The sequence below is a fragment of the Pongo abelii genome, chromosome 3 (genome assembly GCF_028885655.2).
Source record: "Pongo abelii isolate AG06213 chromosome 3, NHGRI_mPonAbe1-v2.0_pri, whole genome shotgun sequence".
NCBI classification, from domain to species: Eukaryota; Metazoa; Chordata; class Mammalia; order Primates; family Hominidae; genus Pongo; species Pongo abelii.
This window is the reverse complement of record NC_071988.2, coordinates 190,976,264-190,998,332: the sequence shown is the minus strand read 5'-3', so window position 1 is coordinate 190,998,332 and position 22,069 is coordinate 190,976,264. Positions and strand designations below refer to the sequence as shown.

Here is a 22,069-nt window from a genome sequence, read left to right as displayed (position 1 = left end):
TCCTGTACAACTAACTTGTATTGTATACTTGAGTTTTCTGTGGCAAACATGTCTAGAAATGAGATTATTGGGTCAAAGTATATGTGAATTTGACATTTTAATGGGTATAAATTGCCCTCAAAAAAGTTCTTAGGACTTTATCTGAAAACAGAGGAAAGAATAGATGATCCTTTTCTTTTTTCAACTGAGCTTCCAATTCAATTAAGAAGCCTTAAAACCTGGAATGGCAGATGGGAGCAGCTTGGAATTCCAGTCCCCTTTCAACCAGTCCACTAATTTCAGGTCTTTTTTTTTTTTTTTTTTAAAGCAAGTATCAAAATTCTGTTTTGCTTTGGTCTTAATATTGTCAAATTAACATTTTTTCACGGTAGTATTGCTAACCATAAGTGAATTGCTTATTTCTAGTAGTGGGTAAGAAATGGATGTCCTGGTACCCGCTGGATGCCATGGACATGTACCCAGTGATGGTGATGCTGACACCACCAGTGTAGGCACCATACAGACACTTTGAGAGCCTCAGCTTTTCAGAAAGCCCTTTAATTCTTTGGAATAAGGCTGCAGTTAGAGGACTCTTATCTTCCTCTGGGTAGACTGTGATTTACATGTATTTGAATGGTAATCAGTCACCTTTCTGTTACATCTCACTACCATGACGTGCAGGCTCTTTAACAGGTCACCTGTAAAGAGGAAACTGCAAAATTCCACATGGGCTTCCTGGAGTTCCTCTTACAGACCATACCTACTCTCCTCGCATAACGGGTGTTTAAAATTCATTTAAGGCAACTGCAAATAATTCCATGCCGTTCTCATCTTATAAAAGGAACTCTTTGTGGATCAGATGTTATTAGTGTTGAAATTGATTCCTTATATATTATTTAAGGTCTTAGGTCTACAATAATCACCAAGTATCTATAGCTGCTTAAATTACCCATATCAAACGGGCATATTTAACTTTCAGTTGTCCACATTATAAAAGGAAACATGAGAAAACTTGAGACTTCCCCTTGACTGTATGTAGTGGATCTATATAGTACTTCCAATCTATTTTCTGTTCTAGATCTTTTATGTAAGAATGAAAATAGTAAAGCGTGCAGTGGGCGTAGGGTTGAGCAAATGGACAAGTTGATATTTGTACATGCATGGTTGAATGCATATTAGAGAAGAGGACTTGGTAATGAAATGACATTCAGTTAAGGGACAGAAGAGTAGCAAAAAGAGGTATCCTAGAACAGCTACTTGCCATCTCAGATTATTGCAAGAGGAAGCCTCACTGATTGAGACCACATTAATTTGAAATCTGTGATACCTCTGAGATTTTCACTAACAACTAAAAAGGGGGCTTGTCAAATAAATCAGTAGTATAACAATTGGCAAAAGTGCTGCTTAAGACAAACGACTTTCAAGCCCTTGGGAAGCATTCATTACACTACTATTTAAAACCGTGGCTTTACTTCCCACCGGTACTTTCTTAGTCTTGACTAGCTGAGTTCTTTGTATGAATAAATCTTCCTTTTTACAAAACGTTTTATGATTTAGGAGTCTCTTAAACTCTAACAACCTGTCTCGTGAGTACGGTTGTCCCTCAGTATTTGAGGGGGACTGGTTCCAGGAACCCTTTGGATACCAGAATCCACAGATGCTCAAGTCCCTGATAAAAAAAATGTCCTAGCATTTGCACATAACCTACATACATCCTCCCGTATATTTTAAGTCATCTCTAGATTACTTATAATACCTAATGGAAAGGCTACATAAATAGCTGTCATGCTATATTGCTTTTTTCCTTGTATTATTTCTATTGTTGTATTACTGTTTTTGTTTTGTTTTTCCAAATATTTTTGATCTGTAGTTGGTTAAATCCATGAATGTGGAACCCAGGGATCCAGAGGGCCAACTATTATCTAAGACAGATGATGCTATTGGAAAAGAAAGGTGTTAGTAAGGGTCCTAAAATTCCTTAAAGGATCTAGAACAATTTCTCCAATGATATAGACAGGTAGGAAATATTTTGATCAGTTTATGACTGTATCCTTTGATAGCACATTTTCATGTTTTCCATGGCACTTTGGGTGTGGAAAGCAAGGCCTTCCACAGCTGGTAAAGCCTCCCTCACCTCCTGCGCTCTGGTGCCTCTCCGGCCACACCAGTCACTTGCCATCCTCCAGACACACAGCCCTCCCCCTCCAGCTTCTGTACCCAGCTTCAGCCTTCTACCAAACTCTCCATTCTCAGCTCTTGGTTCTCTCCTGAAGCTTCTCCTTACTGCCCCAGGCAGAGCTGGTCAGTCCCTCCTCAGAGGACACTGAATCTGTTTCACCCACAGAACTAATCAATTCATTCTGCATCTGGGCCCCTCCCTTCCAAGCCTAACCCATGATGGCCTGGTCAATGTCCTACTTACTCAGGGGAACGCTGAGCACAGGACAAACTCAGTACATGTTTGCTGAATAAATGATACTGGATGTGTCTGCTAGCTTTTTAAAGCATTTGGAAAGACTTTCAAGTATGTCTTAATAACTTTTTAATATTTAGAGTTCATCCTTTATTAGGAAGTTGGCAGAGAAGATACACTGTGGGATGCCATAGTCCAATTTCCTGTTGCACAACTTTTTTTTCCAACCTCATATATTCTAATAAATCTCAGATAAAATTAGAATACCACAGAAATCACAGGGTCTTGCGCTGATGGCACAGTTTTTGAGGAGCGACTGGGACTTGGAGAGAGAAAAGTTCAGTGTTAGAAAAACTCTGAGCTACTCAACCATTCTGAAATCCACAAATTCTTGAAATTCTCAAGGCTTGTGGGGTTCCCCACTTCTCTCTTCTGTGTGCGTATATGTGTATTAACAAGGATAAACAATGATCTCACAAAACTGTTGAGAATTAATACAGAATGTAGATAAAACACTTTGTAAATAACCAGCATCACTGAATATGTATTGACTAAATGGATAAAGCAGTTCACTTGGACTTGGGTAGAAAAAGGCCAGTGAAGTGTAGTCTTTATTTCTAGGCACACTCAATCATGGTTTTTAATTTTTTACAGGTTATTTAGTTTTCTAGAAAAATTGCACCCAAATAAAAACAAACAAAAAAACTGTCAAAGCTCTTTGATTTGCACAACCAGATACGTGACTTTCCTCCTAAGTAGGGATTCACAGTAGATAGACAGCCTAACAGCATCCTTGTTAACGCACGAGGAAAGGACACCCACATCTTCCTTCGCTAGTTTGCTAAAATTCAAGGTTACCGACTCCTTTTCACTTTCACTAAAGTTCTTAGTAGATGTGCTATAAAGCTGTAATTACTCCTGAGGCACCCATGAATAAGAGAGGTGCCCAGGCTTTGGCGAGGTGTGGTAACTTTGGCAGGGAAGTTCAATTTCCGTAACATTGTTTCCAGCCCAGGAAATGTCTCAGGTGGCTTGGTATGGGTGAGCTGCTGCCAGTTTTTCGGGCATGGGCTTGCCACCCTTGGCTGACATCATTTGATTGGATTCTTTACTCTGCTTGCCCCACAGAAGCCTTTGCATTCAATTAGTCTCCATTTTCTCAAATACCCCATGCGATCACCACCACGTCTGTGTCTCCAAAAAGCCTAATATGGAAAGCCTGTAATTCATGTGTGGACTCTCCTTGCCTATGAAAATAGCAACAGCAATTACTACTGTGCAAATCAAAACTACAATTGGAAAACTTTCTGATTGTAGCATCATTATTACCTGGAATAATGGGCTACAACTATGACTGCAGCATTAAATCAATAGAATGCTGATACTACGTATGTGCTACACTGAATTCGTTTATCCTGATGTCCAAGAACTATCTGAAATCATTAAATGTCAAAGGTAAATTTAAAATACTCCTTTTAAACTAGATAAACTTTCCTAACTTGAGCTAAACAAAGAAGATAAGCTGCTGACCAGGTGGAGCCTGTGGTTTTGCAAGCCAAACTTTCTTCTGTTCCCCTGGTCTAGAGGTTGTACCAATTCATTAATCATCCCATGTTTCCCAAATTAGAGTATATCCAATGGGTATTGTCTCCTGAAATATAAACTAGCATAAATTTTCCAAAAGGTTTGCAGGGAAGTCTTTCATGTTCTGTGGCCCACCAATGGCAAACGTTCCTGCATTTAGAATTCCTTTCTGGCAAAACCTCAGTAATTATGCTTAACAGCTGGTTAGGTCAGGTGGCACTACGTATTTCCCTGGCCTTCGTATACTATGACATATACACAACTACACATTTGTGGGACCACCGTCTATCATCATTTTTTGGGTAACGAGCACTTGGGATTTTTGAGAAGCTTTTATTTCTAATATAGTTTTACTGATTATTTACAGGCTTATAATTTGAACTAGAATGTGGCACTTACTGATGTCTGAGATTCATCTTTTTATTTCTCCAAAACCGGGGAATCATATTCCATAAAGTCATCAACTTAAATGTTTTTACCAAATACTCCATGAGAGCACGGAGAGAAGACGGAGCAGACAGAGAGAACTGGATAGGAATGCCTTTTAAGTACCTCCTTACACGGCAGGGACAGCAAGGCTGAGAAGTAGCACTCCTCTCCTCTAGTCTTTTTGCTTTAAGAGAAGACTCAAGGCAATGTAGGTTGTCTGGGGAAAGGCAGCTGGCTGTGGATGGCCTGAATGAGAGCTACCAGCCCATCAGAAGATAGACTTGGAGTGACAGCCATTTTCTCTGCCAGTTCAGAAAATAAAATAAAGTATCACAAAGCAAGAGGCCTGCAAGTCCCAGAAACATTTCTGCACTGGACTCCGTCATTAACTCATGATATCTACAACAGGATGCAGATTTCTGGATGGTCAAGGAAAACACCAGGTGTCTGTTAAGCTTGCCAGAAGATGATCCATATGTTCAGTCAGATCCTGTGGTTTCATAAGAGTTTCACCTTTAATCAGACTGCTGTGAGCTGGAATGTCATGTTTTCCCGATTTGTAATTTCAATTGAATGCCCATCACCAATAACATTGAAATTGTTTTTCTTTTTTTTTTTTTTTAACTTTAAAGAATGTAGCAGAAGGGATGCTGTATCTGAAACCAAACCTAAAAGCACCGTGAATGAAGGAGGAGCAGATTACCTTAAGGTCAGAAGAAAATCCAAAAGCCACATATAAAGAGGGGAATCAGACCCACAATTCATAGCAGAGCAACTGCACAACCAAACTTTGTTTCAAGATATTCAGTCTTCATCACATTCCTTGCTAACTCTTCAAATGACAGTATTAACAGTGGAGCTGGATTACTCTGTAAATGCTACATACTTGCTTTATTTTTCACATAATAAACCAATAATTGTTGGACTACATAGGATAGGAAATCTTTCACTATCAGAGTAATTCTGAAATACATGCTGAGAGATTTCAGTAGACTGCTATGGTGACAGGAAACAATGGGAGCCAAATGACATTGGGCAAACATTCAGGAGTCCAAGGTGATTATTCTTTCATTTTCAGATTTGCATTTAACTTAATAAGTAGACAAAATCAAAATAAACACATAGGAAAACTGAGCTCCAAGCAGAGTTGTAGAGGCTACATGGAGCTTACCCAGGAGCTCAGACATTATAGAGCCACAAAAGGAGCAGACAGAGAGTGGTCAGATGGCGCCTAGAACACAGTGACTGTCACTCCGTGGCTGAGGTGTCTAGTCAACCCCACTGCTGCATTTTCTCCTCAACTGCCAGCCCAGGGCAGCTGGCTAAGTTGTAGAAACTGCCACTGTGCGGTGCCCTCAGTAACCAAACCGCACTTTTCCACTGGAATTGCTTTCCCAAATAAACTGGTCTTCAGGATTTTTAAGCATTTACCCTTAAAAACTTTCCTCCTGAACATGTAGTCAGTGTTCTCAATTTGACTTTGCCAGATTTGCCATCTGTGCTTAAGCTTTTGGAAAATTCTGCAGTTGCCCTTGATGCACATTTTCAAGTGGTAACATCACTCCGCATCTCAAAGGATGCTTGCTGTGCTGAAAAGAAAAACACAGTTGGCCTCAGGAGATCCAGGTCCAACAACTCACCTTGGGAAAGTCCCAACTTTTATACACATTAATTCTTAAAAATTTGGATAGTGGGCCGGGTGCAGAGGCTCACACCTGTAATCTCAGCACTTTGGGAGGCTGAGGCGGGAGGATCATGAGGTCAGGAGTTCGAGACTGGCCTGACCAACATGGTGAAACTCCATCTCTACTAAAAATACAAAAATTAGCCAGGCGTGGTGGCGTGCACCTGTAATCCCAGCTACTCAGGAGGCTGAGGCAGAAGAATTGCTTGAACCTGGGAGACAGAGGTTGCAGTGAGCCAAGATTACGCCAATGCACTCCAGCCTGGGAAACAGCGAAACTTGGTCTCAAAAAATAAATAAATAAAATAAATCAATAAATAAATCAATAAATCTGTACAGTGGAGGTGAGGTTATCTACCCTACCCAACTCTCCTACTAAACAGCAGCAAATGTCCTGGTAATTTTTAATGAATGGAACTTGACCCTCCCATATAGCACTGCCTTTCACATATCTCAACCTTGATATGCTTTGATGAATCTAAATTTAGGCTTTAAAAAATCTCTCAATATAAAATCATTCCAAATAACTTTTTTAGGTGAGCTGTCAGACTATGCTGTTCATTTGTACCCTGAGTCAAAGAAGTTGATCTGGGTAAAGGTCTGGCAGCTTCACACCTCTGGTCGTTTCACTAAGCATCCACCACGCTGCTGAGTAGCTCTGGAAAAGCGGGAGATGAACTGATATTACAAGGGTATACTTTTCTAGGTTTGCAAACGGACAACTCTTGGTGGTTGTGTATAAAGAAGGGCCAAGACATCATGAACTTGGACAGCTGCCTTCTTAGCCCTAGCTGATTTTTTCTGCCCTTCAAAGACATTTGCAAGTTCTTGTATATCACTCTCTCTTGCAAATTAAAGCTTCTCCCTGGAGAGGCGAGCTCCTTATCTCTTGTTCCTGGGTATCTTACAGTCACTTGCCAGGACAGATTTATAGTTGCTGGTGTGGACAGTATGTACTCAAACGTTCTCTGTTACATAACAAAATGGTGCAATGTGAGAGAAGTATGGAATACATTTGGATTCATTTTGTCTCTTAATAGAGCCAAAAATAGATTTAAAAAAAAAATCTACATCTTCCCCACAAATACATCCATTTATAGTTATGAAGACAAATAGAAAATGAGGCTTTACCAAGAAAAACCACAAGTTTTTCTAACTCTAGTTTTGAATCAATCTATTTGTGATTTCACTGGAATACACTTTATTTACTTCAATATTCTGTCCCTGGGCAGATTTTGCAGACTATAGCAGAGCCTAGTCAAATGACAGGATCTTTAGTCAACCTGGAAACACGGAGAGCCCAATTTTCTTAGTTTATGCTCTCTTTGGGGGCAAAGTCATCCTCGCCCAAGGCTTTAATTACCATCTGTGGTGATAATTCCCAAATCATGGTCTCCCACTCAGATCTCCTCCCAGAATGGCAGCCTAGGTATATAATTGTGTCCTGGACATCTCCACTTGGAATGTTCAAAACTAAACTCTCGTCCTTACCTCTGTAAACGGCGGCTCCATCTACCCAGGGTCTGGCAGAGCCCTGGGAGTAACCTCTGATGCAACCCCCTCCCTCACCCCTCTCATCCCCCCTCCCTCACCCCTCCCATTCCTCCTCCCTCACCCCTCCCAGCCCACCAACACCACGTGTAGTCAATTCTCTCTCCTGACTAGCCTTGGAATCCACCTGCTTCATCAGTTCCTTTGCCACTCACTCAGCTGAGATCACCAATATCTAGTTCTTGTGTTATTCTAACCGCAAGTGGTTTTCCCGTTTCCCACTGACTACCTACAGAGCGCCAACAGTGTGCCAGGCAAGGAGGAGTCATGAAACAGACATAGAAGGCTTCTTCACTGCCCCCAACAGGGGCACCATCTGGTGGGAATGAGGCTTGACTTAGGTAGTCCCAAGAGAATACTACAAAAGCGTATACAATTAAGAATTTTTAGCCAGTTGTGGTGGCTCACGCCTGTAATGCCAGCACTTTGGGAGGCTGAGGAGGGTGGATCACTTGAGCTCAAGAGTTCAAGACCAGCCTGAGCAACATGGCAAGACCTCATCTCTATTAAAAATACAAAAAATTAGCTGGGCATGGTGGCGTATGCCTGTAGTCCCAGCTATTTGGGAGGCTGAGGTGGGAGGATCACTTGAGCCCAGGAAGTCAGGGCTGCATCGAGCCATGATCATGCCACTGCACTCCAGCCTGGGTGAAGGTAGTGAGTCCATGTCTCAAACAAAAAAAATTATTTCTTAGTCTAAAACTTAATCCGTTATGGGAATGAGATTAACTCAATGAAGTAATTAACAGTAATTGCTATACAAGTGCTGTTTTGGGAACTATGAACATCACAGCATTTCAGAAAAGGGAGAGAACAATGTGACAGTTAGGATGGAAAAGTTTAAATGAAATTTCTGGACAAGTGTGTAGGTTTCCTATAGCAGTCACTCAATAGGAATTAACCATACACGTAGTAAGTGCAGGACTCTGCTCCAAGTAAATGACACAGCAAAAAAAAAAAAAAAAAAAAAAAAAGGAGTTAGAAGATAATCTCTCTCCTCAAGAAGTGAACTAGAGAATTCTGATCTCCAATATACTGTGGAAGGACGTTAAGAGTCAGAATTTGACCATGGGCAGATCCTGAATGCACCAGCTAAATTCAGGCTCCCTTTCTGCCAGGTGACTGTTTCACATCTCTCTCCTCAAACTGCACCCCCGGCCCCACACTCCCTCCCTGACCCTCGCTCCCCACTGATGACCACACTCCCCATTCCACTAAGAAAACAGAAGCAACACAGAACTTCCACGAGCTTCCATTGCTCCTTCCACCCAGCCCTAATCTGTGCCCCCAGATTCCGCCTGTTTTCCGGGGCTATAGGAGAATCAGCTGTGCACTCTTGGCTAAGGTCAAGCCCTCTGCTTGTGCACAAAACCCCAGCCGCTCTAGGACATCCCTCCAACAACTGTCCTCATCTTTTCTGACCTTGGGATAGAAAAGGTCAAGCCCTTCACCAGTCATTCTTGGATACCTCCCCAGTCACTTGCTGCAGTATAAGCAGTGACTGATGAGGGTGACATGTACTCAACATTTGGTGTTACAACATAAATGGGTTGCTGCGAGAAACAATAGCGTGTGTACTCTTGGACTGATTTTGTTATCTCACAGCTGTCCTTTGGCCCGTATTCTCCACTTGCCTGAACTGCAACCCCAGCCTGGCATTCCTCATGCTCCCTAGATCTATTTTACCACATAGCACATAACTCTATCTGAGGTACTAGCTATTTAGTTTGTTTTGCTTACTGTTCGTCTCTTTCCACTGGCACACAAGCTCCACGAGGGCAAGGATTTTGGCATATTTGTCCATTTCATTCACTGCTTTACTCCCAGAGTCTAACACAGAGCCTGGGCCACAGGACTTGCTCCAAAAATATTTGTTGAATTAATGAGGTCCCAGACTTGCCATTTCTGACCTGTGTGATCTTGATAAATTACTTACCCTCTTAAAATCTCACTTTCATCATTTTTAAGATGGGAGTGCTGATAGTACTCACTACATGGGATTGTGGTGAGGATTAAATGACATAAAATGTGTTCAACATTTTAGCACATTTTCTGGTTTGAAGTACTCAACAAACGGTATCTATTCTATGATTAATTCGAATCTTATATCCATTAGCATCCAGGTTTACCTTGAGTCTATTCAGCTACCGATAGGTGCTGGTTTGGACATTCAGTAGACTGGCATGAAAAAGAAAAATAAGATGTCTACATATGTGCTTTCCTTCTATTACTGAAGACTATTTAAAATCTAACCTTCACTTAAAAAATACTGAACATACAACTAAGTAACATTAATGTCTAGGTCTAGGTTACTAAGTTCTCAGAAAAAATGATGTTTAGTAAGGAAATGATGTCGGTCAGCCTGCAGCTCATGTTGATAAGCCATTTAAAATTGGTCCCGTAGGTGATGACATCTAGACCTCACTTCTTCCGCTACCTGTGTCCTCTTCCCCCTCTTCTCTTTCCTCTCTGTTGTCACAAAGCCAGCTACTGCCAGGATCCCCCCTCCCCATCGCTCTGCAGTCCAGGGTGGGGTCTCTGTTAGCATAAGGAAACGTGAAAGGAAATGTATCTCTGTGTACCTTTATTTTCCCTCCAGGGCTTAAATGGAAAAAGAGAGAAGGTGGAGTCCCTTTTGCCATTGTAACTGGAATTAAAAACCTTCAAAAACTCAAGTTGGAGCTCTGAGTGCACTTTCCCACAAAAACCATGTTATATATAGTGGTTTGGTTCTATGGTACTATTAATAAGACAGAATACTTCAGCTATGATTTCTGGGCTGGCCTGAGAAACCACTAAATGTGACATAGTTTCAGTGAAAAAAGTGTGTTCAGGGTTCCCAGCAATGAGTTTTACAAACCCACAATCAGAACACAACCCATCTGAAAGCTGAGGGCCGCCTACTTTGCAGGTTTGACAGCCTTGTGAAGGCATCCGAATGTCATAGATGTCAACACCAAGCTTAAGAGTCTCCTGCGTGGCGCTCCAGCAGTACTCCATTTCTGTTTGACTGATCCCCGTTCTCTAATGTGGCGGGCCTACCTCACACCATTTTGTGAGAACTGAAGCACCTGGTTAGCAATAACTATTCAACAAAGGTTAGCTCTCTTCTCTCCCCTTCATTGGTGAAATTTCAGTGTCTGTATTTTTTACTTGGTTTCGTGCATTTTCTTATGAATCTATTTTTAACACTTCTATATGAAAAAAATACAAAGCTTTTGCCAGTAGAAACCAGAAAACGGTTATTGCTCATTTCTTCTGGCTGACACACCTTGTCTGCAAATGGCAGCTTCTCCCGCAGCAGGAAATCTTTTCCATCAAATAAGCCATTACGCCTTCCAACAGTCTCTGCCAAAGTGAAAATCACCATCTTTGCTTACCATAGCGGCGGAGCTTTGGCAGTTGGGCTAACGCGCATTGAGCAGGGAGACTCGGCACTGACATTAGCTAACCATCCCACATTTCCATCTTGTTTCCTCGTAGTCATTATCCAAAATACACAAGGAAGAGAGGCTCACCTAACTGGAGTGGCTTATGTTACCAATTACGGTCAACCCTAAAGCACATAACCAGTAAGGCAGCTAACACTGACTGAGCAGGAAGAAATCTGTGCCCTAAGTAATCCATGGAGTTAGGCAGAGAACTGTACCTGCCACCAGTTTCAAAATGCTCTTTCTCCTTCCCTGACACCTCAGGCTCTCCTTATTTCATTTTATCTCCATGTCTTTTCTACAAGAATGGGCCACTGTTTTCTATTCATTAAAACTCTTCGAGCCAGGCACAGTGGCTCACACCTGTAATCCAAGCTACTCAGGAGGCTGAGGCACAAGAATCGCTTGAACCTGGGAGGCCAGAGGCTGCAGTGAGCCCAGATCACGCCACTGCACTCCAGCCTGGGTGACAGAGCGAAACTGTCTCAGAAAAACAACAAAACAAACATGTTCTTTGGATGAAACATTTCTCATCTACCATCTCTAATTCTTTATCCTCTCTTAAAATTTGATAACAGAGCTTCCCTGTTTTTTTTAAAAAATCCCTTAAATTAGTGCAATCTCAAAGAGATCTAGGGCTAAACACCTGGGAGACCAAACTAAGAAGAAATGAGTGTCTCAATTTCCTCTCTGTATGGCCCTGGAACAAATCCTCACCTTCTCTGCATCTTTCTCTCAAATCTGGTCGAGTACCATTTCTTGTATGGTGTCTCAAAAGAACATTGCTAGAATAAGCCAATACATATATAGTACCAGGAGCACTTTCAAAGAACACTTTAGTGCTCTTTTAATGTATTATTTTAAAAAAGTATATGGTTAGTGTCTATTTTCCCCATTTACTTGAAGATTATTTGCAAGATACTGAATGGGAGGCAATTTTTGAAGTGTAGTGAATTGTGATTACTCAGTGTTTATCTGGATCTCTTGAAGTAAGTGCTGAAAAAGTGCCATACGTTTTGATACAAAATTGTTGAAGTGGAAAATATACACAAAAGAAAATGTCAAATACACCTTTTTATAGTTCCCAATGATTGTGAAAGAAATCTGGAAAGGGGGGAAACCAACAATTGTTTGGAGAATTAAGAACCGTTGGAACACGCTAATAATTTCCCCTTGAAATAATGACTTTAGCACCTTGAGCAGTATGAACTCCATCAACATTGCCAGGGAATGCTTTATATGTTTCAGGAATAATTAGTTGCTTCAAATATAACAGAGTCAAATGTTTACTGTAACCTAGGGAAAGTAATATTTTGGAAAAATGCAAAAATGCAACTACCCTCAAAGGTAGTCCAAATAATATAGTTCATGAGCAAAAAGGTTTAAAGGCTTAAGACAATAGAGTAAAATTCTGAAGATCAAGTACAATGCAAGGTGGTGACGTTTAATTTTTTTTAATTTTTTTATTTTTAGACGGAGTCTCGCTCTGACACCCAGGCTGGAGTGCAGTGGTGTAATCTTGGCTCACTGCAACCTCCACCTGCTGGGTTCAAGTGATTCTCCTGCCTCAGCCTCCTGAGTAGCTGGGGTTATAGGCACACACCACCACGCCCGGCTAATTTTTGTATTTTTAGTAGAGACGGGGTTTAACCATGTTGGTCAGGCTGGTCTCAAACTCCTGACCTCGTGATCTGCCCACCTCGGCCTCCCAAAGTGCTGGGATTACAGGTGTAAGCCGCTATGCCCGGCCTATTGTTACCTTTAAAAATATTAAAAGTCAACTAAAAACTATCTAGACCTCATAAGGGTCTACTAAAGCGACACTAAGGCTACTATGAGTAGGACACCTGTTTATTGTTTACTAAGTCAATGGTCCTCACCTGGGACAGACTGGGCCGTTAGTTATTCCATTATTTAAAGCAGGTGAGCTACCGCACCATCCCAGCTATCAGAATTTTATGATTCATGAATTCCAACAATCACAATAAAAATAAAGCTGCATTATTTCCAACCATCCCCCATGCTCCTCACACAGGGCACCAAGTTTTCACATAGCCAGAGATGGTTTGGATGTTGGCATATTTTGCTACTTGCTGTACATGCCCAGTTTCTTAATGGATGCGGTCACTGGGAAACCAACCCCACTCCTTTTTCTAACGACAAAGTACAAGAATCAGTAAAAAAAAAATAAGTAAAGCTTAGGGATTAGGGGAAAAACTGTTTATTATCTAGCTCTTGTCTATCTCATATGTTTATGGTTCAAGGATGTGCTATTAACTGCCTCTCTCAAGTTATAAATCTTACACTCACACAAAGGCATAGGGGTACATTAGCTTCAAACTATCTCCTATATCCATGGATCTAAACAGACATGGGGAAAATCAAATTAACTCAAACCTCTTATCTAAATCAAAGTCTGCCAAGTCCTAAGGGGGAAAAAAAATTGTTTTGGGGGAATGAAAAAAAAAATAGCAAGAAAGATGCTGTCTTTCTAGAAGCAACCCAAACCCAAATCCCTGGACAATTCTCTGGCTATCTCTTCCTTAGGTAGTGGGAGTTAAGGAGACAGTCCTGACAGGAGCCTGCATAACACAAATCAAGAAATTATCCTCACAGCCAAGGCTGGTGACACCATTCCTTAACCTGGCGGAGGGGAGCTTTTCAAGGCTTATGAACCAGGATCATATTATTCCGTGTCTCTGAAACTTGGGTCGGTCCCTCTGTCCTTTTCTCGTGCTAGTTTCTCTGTAATTACGCATCAAAATGTAGATCCAGTCATCTTGGGCTCCTAGAGACTCCCAGGTTGATGAATGCACACCCGTCCTGGAATTTCGCCTGAAGACCAGTAACGGGACTCGGTGGGACTCGGTGGGACTCGGTGTGCCCGGGCCTGTTCGGGGCGTGCAGCACAAGACCCAGCTCCGCAGGGTGGGAAGATGCCCGAGCCCAGGGAGACCCGACCAAGACGCCCCCTCTCCTGCCCAGCGCGCCCCCTTCCGTCCCCAGCAAGAGAGCAAAGGTCCCAAGCCTCAATCCGGGCTCAAGCGACCAAACAAACTCCTTTCTGGAGTTTGGACCACTCACCAGTCGAGACAGAGCTGCCCCCAAAAGTTAAAATGAGACAAACGGGCGGGAAGCCCCCAGCCCCGGGGCGGGACCGGCCCAGAGCCCTGCGCTCCAGGTTTGGGAGCGCACCCAGGCCCCGGGAGGGCCAGCCTGGCTGCTCACGGGACCCTCCCTTGTTGGCCTGGCCGTGGCCGGGAACCCACGCGTGGCCGGTGCGCGCTGCCAGTGCTGCAGCAGAGGTTCGGGTTCGGCCCGCGCCCGGCGTGAACAAAGCGGCGGCCAAGGCCTGGGACTGCGGGGACTGAGCCCCCGGCTCCACGCCGCCCCCAGGCCCAGAAGAAACACCGACTGCGGGCCGGGCACAGCACCCGGCCGGGGAAAGGACCCCCCCGAGTTACGCGCAAACTTTCTTTGAATGGCGCCCAGGTGGGGTGAACCATCCCAAAGAAAGGAGGACTGGCTTTGGAAGGGGAGGGCTCGGCTCAGGTCGGGGGGGACCCCTCCGTCCCCACCCGCTCCCCGCCAGCTGCCAGGGAATGATGTCATCGCCCCTCCCGGCCCTCACCCCTGTCTCTGCCAGCCCCGCTTTCTCTGCCCTCCCACCCCAGGTCTGACCCCTCAGGGAGCGTGGCCAAGACTAAGAGAGGGGCGGGGGGCCGGGGGGGCGCGAGGTGTTCAGTGTAGAGTTAGGAGAGCGGGAGGGATCGTCCGTGGCAGCAGAGCATCTTCTCCTGTCCCGGCCCTGCCAAGATGATGCAAACATTCCTATCTGGAGCTCCGCTTTCAGGGATCTGTGCTCCCGCGGGCCGGGGGAGGGAGAGGGCTCGGGAAGGGACCGGCCGGGTGGAAAGTGCGCTGACGAGTCTCTTGTCCTCCCCGCCCCCACCCTATCCCGAGCCCTCCACTCCCGACTCGCGGCCCACCCTGCACGCTGCACTCCCTTTAATTCACACATTTCTTCCACCAGCCTCAGGGCCGACTCCCCGCGCCTACCTCGGCTCTCCGGGCCGCCTCCCGCTGCTGCCCGATTCCGCGTCCGGAGCGAGCGGGAGCTGCAGCGGGCTCCGCGGGCCGGGCGCGGGGCAGGTATCGGGCTTTATACCTCGCCGGCCGGGTGACTCAGGAGGCTCCGAGCCTTCACCCGCCGCCCTTCAAAATAAGAGTCCGGCGGCGCGGCGGGCGGGAGAGAGGAGGCGTGGCTCGCAGCTCAGGGACGCGGCCCCCAGGTTAGGGAGGCTTCCCCGCACCCACTCGTAACCTTGTCCCGCCCTTTGCATCTTTCTGGTCGCAGGCCCCTTCCTGGGGCAGCCAAGTTACAAATCGGGCTTTCCTGGAACGATCGAGAAGTGCTAATAACGGGAAAGAATTTAACTTTTTTAGGCCCATAGATATGTTGTCGGCATGTTAGGATGATTCTCCTCCGGTGTTTGTGTTTTTTCCTTTACAGACTAAAGAGTGTCCAATAAACGTGACTCCAGGGCAGCGTTTTAGGGAAAAGCAATAAAAACTCACGGTAGAATGGAAGCTGCTCTGAAGGAATGGAACTGCGAGACTGGGGCTGGGACTGGGGCTGTGGGGAGGGCAAGTCCCAGCTCTGAGGACGGATTTGCACGTACAGTGCAAAAACGATTGTGTGACATTAAATCGAAAAGCACAAATCATCATGCAGTATATTTCTTTTCTAAGGAAGAGGAAGGATAATTTTTAGATTTCCATTAATTAGTTTACTGTGTTCTGTGTAATAAATAGCTAAATTCAGGAGCCCTTAGGGTGAGAAGAGTAAAGCACTTTGATCTAGCAACATCTGAGGAACCCAGTCCCTATCCTATCCTGAGTTATGATCCTCTTAGCTCATAAACTACTGGAGGCCCTGAGTCACTTATTTTCATGCTCATCTACACAGGAACTTCTGTAGAAGTGTTTTCAAAGAGGAACTGGACTCATTCGTTCCAGAATTAATATTCTATGCAAAATTTGTGACAGATTGTGGGCTTAGCCCTAAATCCAGATCACCAACTTTTCTTTCACCAGATCAGCTAAGGACACCCCTGGCTCTGTGTATAATCCTCCAGTAGCTGGGTTGGCACACCATGTCACAACAATTTCCATCTTCTTTCTCCTTCCAGAGTGTGCTCCTTGGCCACTGGGACCAAATCTTTCACACACAATAAGCTGTTAACAAAATGAATGCATGAATGAATGAACGAATGGTAATATTTACCATTTACTGAACTTACTGTTGTGCCAGGCTGTTTCAGTAACGTGGTCACTCGGTAACTGCCAATAAATGCCAACTAGTTTTGAATAGCCAGTAGACCACTTGTTTAAATGGTTTAGTACTGTAACTGTATCCTGCCGTCATTACTGGTATCTAACACTAGCATTGCTAGGTTCGCTGTCTTCAGCCAGGTCGTCTATTCCTCTCTCGGAAATATCTTTATTGACTTTTAAATGAATAATGATGTCTGTAAAATATTAAAAACCAAATATTGTTCTTTAAACAATAAACCAAAATTGAATGTCCCTGTGATTTTCCTCCCAGAGATAAATTGTTAGCTGCCTGAAGTATAGTCCTCCAGGCTTTTGTATGTGTATTTAAACACACACTTAAAATAGCTTAGATCATTGTTGACATACAATTTTGTAACTTTTTTTTTTGAGACAGGGTCTCACTCTGTTGCCCAGGCTGAAGTGCAGTGGTGCAATCATGGCTCACTGCAGTTTTGACCTCCCAGGCTCAAGTGATCCTCCCACCTCAGCCTCCTGAGTAACTAGGGCTACAGGCACGTGCCATCATACCCAGCTAATTTAAAACATTTTTTTTTTGTTCAAGACAAGGTCTCACTATGTTGTCCAGGCTGGTCTCAAACTCCTGATCTCAAGTGATCCTCCCACCTCGGACTCCCAGGCGTGACCACCGCACTCAGCCTATAACTTTTTTTTTTTTTTTTTTGAGACAAAGTCTCACTCTGTCACCCAAACTGGAGTGCAGTGGCGTGATCTCGGCTCACTGCAACCTCCACCTCCCGGGTTCAAGCGATTCTCCTGCCTCAGCCTCCCAAGTAGCTGGGATAACAGGCGCCTGCCACCACACCCAGCTAATTTTTGTATTTTTTGTAGAGACGGGGTTTCACCATGTTAGCCAAGCTGGTCTTGAACTCCTGACCTCAAGTGATCTGCCTGCCTTGGTCTCCCAAAGTGCTGGGACTATAGGCATGACCCACCGCACCTGGCCTGTAACCTATTTTTTTTTTTTAACCTAACAATATACTGACCATAGTCATGTTTCTGGGGATAATACAAAGCATTATCATCTCTTGCATTTTTGAGAGAGTGATAGTCCAACAATTCATTGTCCTGGGACACAAGCTTTAAAGAGTGAAAATCACTTTGCCTATTCTAATATTTCTAACAGTACTTCCCTGTTTAGCTTCACCTTTCTTTGAATTCTCAGCTTGTTTACACCCATGTCAAATGGCCCTCAGGGCTGCAGCAATGACACCACCTGGCCTGCAGCAGGGTTTTCTTGCAGGCTGTGATATGACACTGACTAAAGAGTGCCACCAGACGAGAGTTAGGACGTGTGATCTGTGCCATTAACTGTGGGACTCTGAAGCTTCCTTATTTCCACAATAATGGGATTAATCTGATGGATTTTTAAGTTACGCTTCTTAAATTTTGTGATTTTATGATTTAGGAGTCCTTTCACAACATAAAGCGCAGAAAGAATAAAGCAGAAGTCTGATATTACCACCTGTAGTGTTTACTGGCCACGGAAGGGACTGTGGGGTAGATGAGACTTGGAGAGTTGATTGGCTGTGAGAAAACAAACGCACTTCCTTTACTCTGAAGAGGCAGCAAAAGAAGGATGATCCATTAGATCTGTCATCTCTGTGTCTGCCTTATTCCAACTACAGGTGTCCGGAAAGATGCATGCGCGTGGACCAGTTTTCACTTTTCAGTGCCAAAATCCAGGAAGATTTAAGGCACTGATGCAAAACACTGACTATTCTAATGTTTGCAACTTTGAAGGTTTTACACATGAACTGTGGGAGGTGTGGATACATCTTGGCCATCACTTTGAACAAGCCCCAGAATTGCTAAAACTAGTATCAGTAGAAGCACTGATGAGAATTTCTGTCAAGTTTGAAAAAGAATATTCCAACCTCCTCTGAACACTGAAGATTCTGATCAAGTCTTCTCCTTATATTACTTTTATTTCATTCTTCCTTGACTAAAACTTAGCGTTCTGTGGATTTGAGATAAGATGAACGGGGCAGAGAATAAATACACAATGAACTTTTATTTCATCAGGAGCAACACTTAAGGAACTCCCTCCAGCTTCGCTGGCTGTATCTGCCAGAGTCTCTGCTTTAGGGTGTGCACCTCTGGCTTTACCTTCACAGGCTTTGGCTCAGAGGCCTAAGGCTTCAAACATGCAAATTTACTTTGAGATGAAACATTGTGCTCAATTCGCCAAGTATTTGGGGAGAAAAGTGGAAAGGGTGAAAGTAACCTTCAAATCATTCCTTTTCATATATTCCTCACAATGAAAATAGTGAAACATAGGTGGTTAAAAACTAAAACACTAAAACGAAAGACACTAAAAACCAACAGTATTCACTAAAGAAAGAAGATATTGGCAGTGAAACCAAATCGCAGATCTATCTATTTATCAATTGACTGACTGATCTATCTAACTACTGACAGGTATTACACACCATCTAGCTCAAAATGCTCAGCACAGGTAACATTATAATATTTTATAAAGTAGATATGATTAGCAAACCAAGTAAATGTCTTTTTACTAACACAAATCAACATTGTTCAATCATGCTTTTCTAACTTAAGAATTAAAGCCCAAAATCTATATTTTCATTTATTTTATTTCCATGTAGCAGCAAAGGAATATTAATATATCTTCAGGCATTTTGCTTAACATTTTAATGAAAATTACCAAAACTTGAGATTTTCCTAGAAGATTCCTGGCTTCTGGATTGGCACATTTTCTACAAGGAGGCTTCTGCTATGTATTTCCTCAGAGTGATCAATGTTGTCTATAACAGATGTTCTGATAATCAGGTCAGCATCAGGATCTTGTTCCATTCACTTCTGGTGTTTTGATGTTTGTTGTTGTTGTTTTGAGATGGAGTCCTGCAGTGTTACCCGGGCTGGAGTGCAATGGCGTGATCTCGGCTCACTGCAACCTCTGCCTCCCTGGTTCACGCGATTCTCCTGCCTCAGCCTCCCGAGTACCTGGGATTACAGGTGTGCACCATCACACCCAGTTAATTTTCTGTATTTTAAGTAGAGACAGGGTTTCACTATGTTGGCCAGACTGATTTCGAACTCCTGATCTTGTGATCCACCTCTTCGGCCTCCCAAAGTGCTGGGATTACAGGAATGAGCCACCGCGCCTGGCTTTTGATGTTATTTTTAAAAACTTGATTTAGCTCTTACTACATTTTTTAGAGTCACAGGATCTTGCCTGAATGGCCTGTTTCTTCTATTGTAGTTGCTACCTTTGCAAGGACTCCCAACTACATTTATCAAACAAGAACAAGACTAAGGAAATAACAGATTAATTATAGATTTTACCTGATATTGATTCATAGTAATGTTATGTTTGGGAAAATGTTTCTGAGAGTAGAATGCTTAAGATCAGCTGTTAGTCCATTCATTTTTAAGAATAAGCAACTTTTAACAATCTTGGACTATTTTGAATTTGGACTCTGTAATTAAGTGTAACATTTTATACAAAACACATTTGTCTCCATATCAACAACTAGTAATTATTTTAACAAAAGTGAGAAACTTTTAAAAACCAAAATGTGGGTCTTCTAAAGAGGCTCAGCCTCATGCATCATCTGATCATGAAGACAGACTTAGGGGAGGAGGGAAAGGGCACCCCTCCGAGGACAACTCATACTTTGAACATGAAAACAAATTCATCTATCCTATTGGTAAAGATAACTTTATGGCTCTTTGGTTTATTCACAACTTTTTATTAAGAGCAGGGAGAATGGATCAGGAAAAAAGAAATGGGACTGTTTGTACTTATATAGACATAACTAGAACCCAGTGGACATCAAATGCTATGTCACAGGGAGAATGACAACCAGGTCTGCAGTTGGAATGTAAAGAAAGGCCACGCTATGATAAACAAAAAACAGGCTGGGCTTGTGAGAGTGAGGTAAGCCTTGAACATCCGAGACAACTCCAGAGGACTCGAAATCAGAGTCGGGAGGCGGCTGAAGAGATCATCTAGTGAAGGCATGTCCTGAAAAGAGCATGGCCTTTGGAGCTGGACAGAGTGGGGTCAGTTCCACTGTTTCCATGACCTTGAAATCACAAAGGTTTTGTTTTCTCATTTGTAAAGTGGAGGTTACGGTATTTACTACCCTGGACTGCTGTTGAAAAGACACAGTGCGATGCTGCCAGTGCAGTGCCTAACATACTGTTTGGTATGTAGCAGGTGGGGAGCTGGTTTTTGTTTGTTTTTGCCTTTTAGTTTTGTTTTTGCAAAACACAGTATTTAGTTTCAGATAATTAAAAAACAGAGTAAAAAAATAATAATCGGAACTTTAGTCTGGGCTGGCATTATGCCAATCATGTCACATGCATTCTCCTGTTTATCTGACTATGGAAACCATGAGGAAGTATCACTATAACTATCATCCTAGGGACACTGAGCACAGAGAGGTTAGGTAACTTACCCAAGGGCATGGAGCTGGTAAGGGGAGGAACGGAGATGCAAATCCTTAACTCCAGAGTCCAAGCTCCAAGGAATATGTATATTTGGAGTAAAAAATACATATTTATGGAAAGTCCATTCACCATCCATTCACCATCCCTAAGATCTCCATTTTACCAATGGAGCAATTTATAATTGCCAAGTTTTATTGTGCATAGTCAGGTCTGATTGATCTGAAATAGTTAAGGCAGTTTCTAAACATGTCCTGCTTGATCCACAGTAGAATCTGACTCACTATTGAGCCCCCTTTTCCAAATCAAATGAGTTATGCTGGCTCTGAAGGAATCATCCACAGATTCCATGTAGATTACTAAAGAGGCATAGTGGGAATTTGCCTGTTTATGTGATTCTTCTGAATAAGTGGTGAAATACCATAATCAGTGGACTAAATATTTGAACTTATCATACATAAGAAAAACCTTAAGTTGTATCTTATATATATAGTGATGGATAATAGACAAAGATGGCATATTTAGGCAAGGATTACAGATTTTACATTAATCCCAGTGGCAATTCATGAAGTCATGGGTAAGATCATGCATAAAGTCCTCTGCTTGTTCTTTTAATACTATTAATATTACCTCTGGTGACACCATAACAGGGAATCTTGTGTCGCATTTCATGTAGATTTCCAGGATGCTTAGAAAACACCCAGATCAGCCATGATTCCATTGTTGCCCCCAGAAATACAGGAAGTAAAACTCTCTCAGCAATGGAGCTGCTTAGGGTGTTGCAGCGCCGTTTTCAGAAGAATGAAGTCAATTCAAAGGAAACCATGGACTCCGACAGGCTATACATAGGGGACTATCACAAGAAGGAGGGAATCGGGTCTATTTCCCTAACTTTGATAAGCCTGTCATCTCTGAAACTTCCTTCTACCCAGCCCTTCACATCTTAAACTTGAATATCCATTCTTCTGGATCAATACACGAATCCTCTGCGTCAAATAAACGGGATTATGTTATTTGAAGTACTTTATTTTTCTCATTAGGAAAATACATAATGATTTGCTTCAGTGCTGAAGTTAAAGGTTTTCTAGCAAAGATATCCAACTACTAAGAGAATCATTGAGATTATTTTGCAGTATATATCTTTAACAAAATAAAATGTACAAACCTAGACTCCAATATGGAAATGGAATGAGAAGAGAGAGAGAAGAGAGAGAATAAGGAGAAGTC

At 42.9% G+C, this 22,069-nt stretch overlaps 1 protein-coding gene across 7 annotated transcripts in view; it reads right to left on the bottom strand.

Moving 5' to 3' along the window:
- The window catches only part of PALLD (palladin, cytoskeletal associated protein), a 339,690-nt gene that overhangs the window by 87,733 nt on the left and 229,888 nt on the right, over positions 1 to 22,069 (bottom strand). Inside the window, exon 1 of one of the 7 annotated variants that reach the window (XM_009240443.4) lies at positions 15,131 to 15,283. The exons of 5 other annotated variants lie outside the window; for them this stretch is intronic. The gene's annotated coding sequence lies outside the window, so the exon portion shown is untranslated. Of the gene's footprint in view, positions 1 to 15,130; positions 15,284 to 22,069 lie in introns of those variants that run through there. One more of the 7 variants, XM_054554690.2, reaches the window with a different exon arrangement.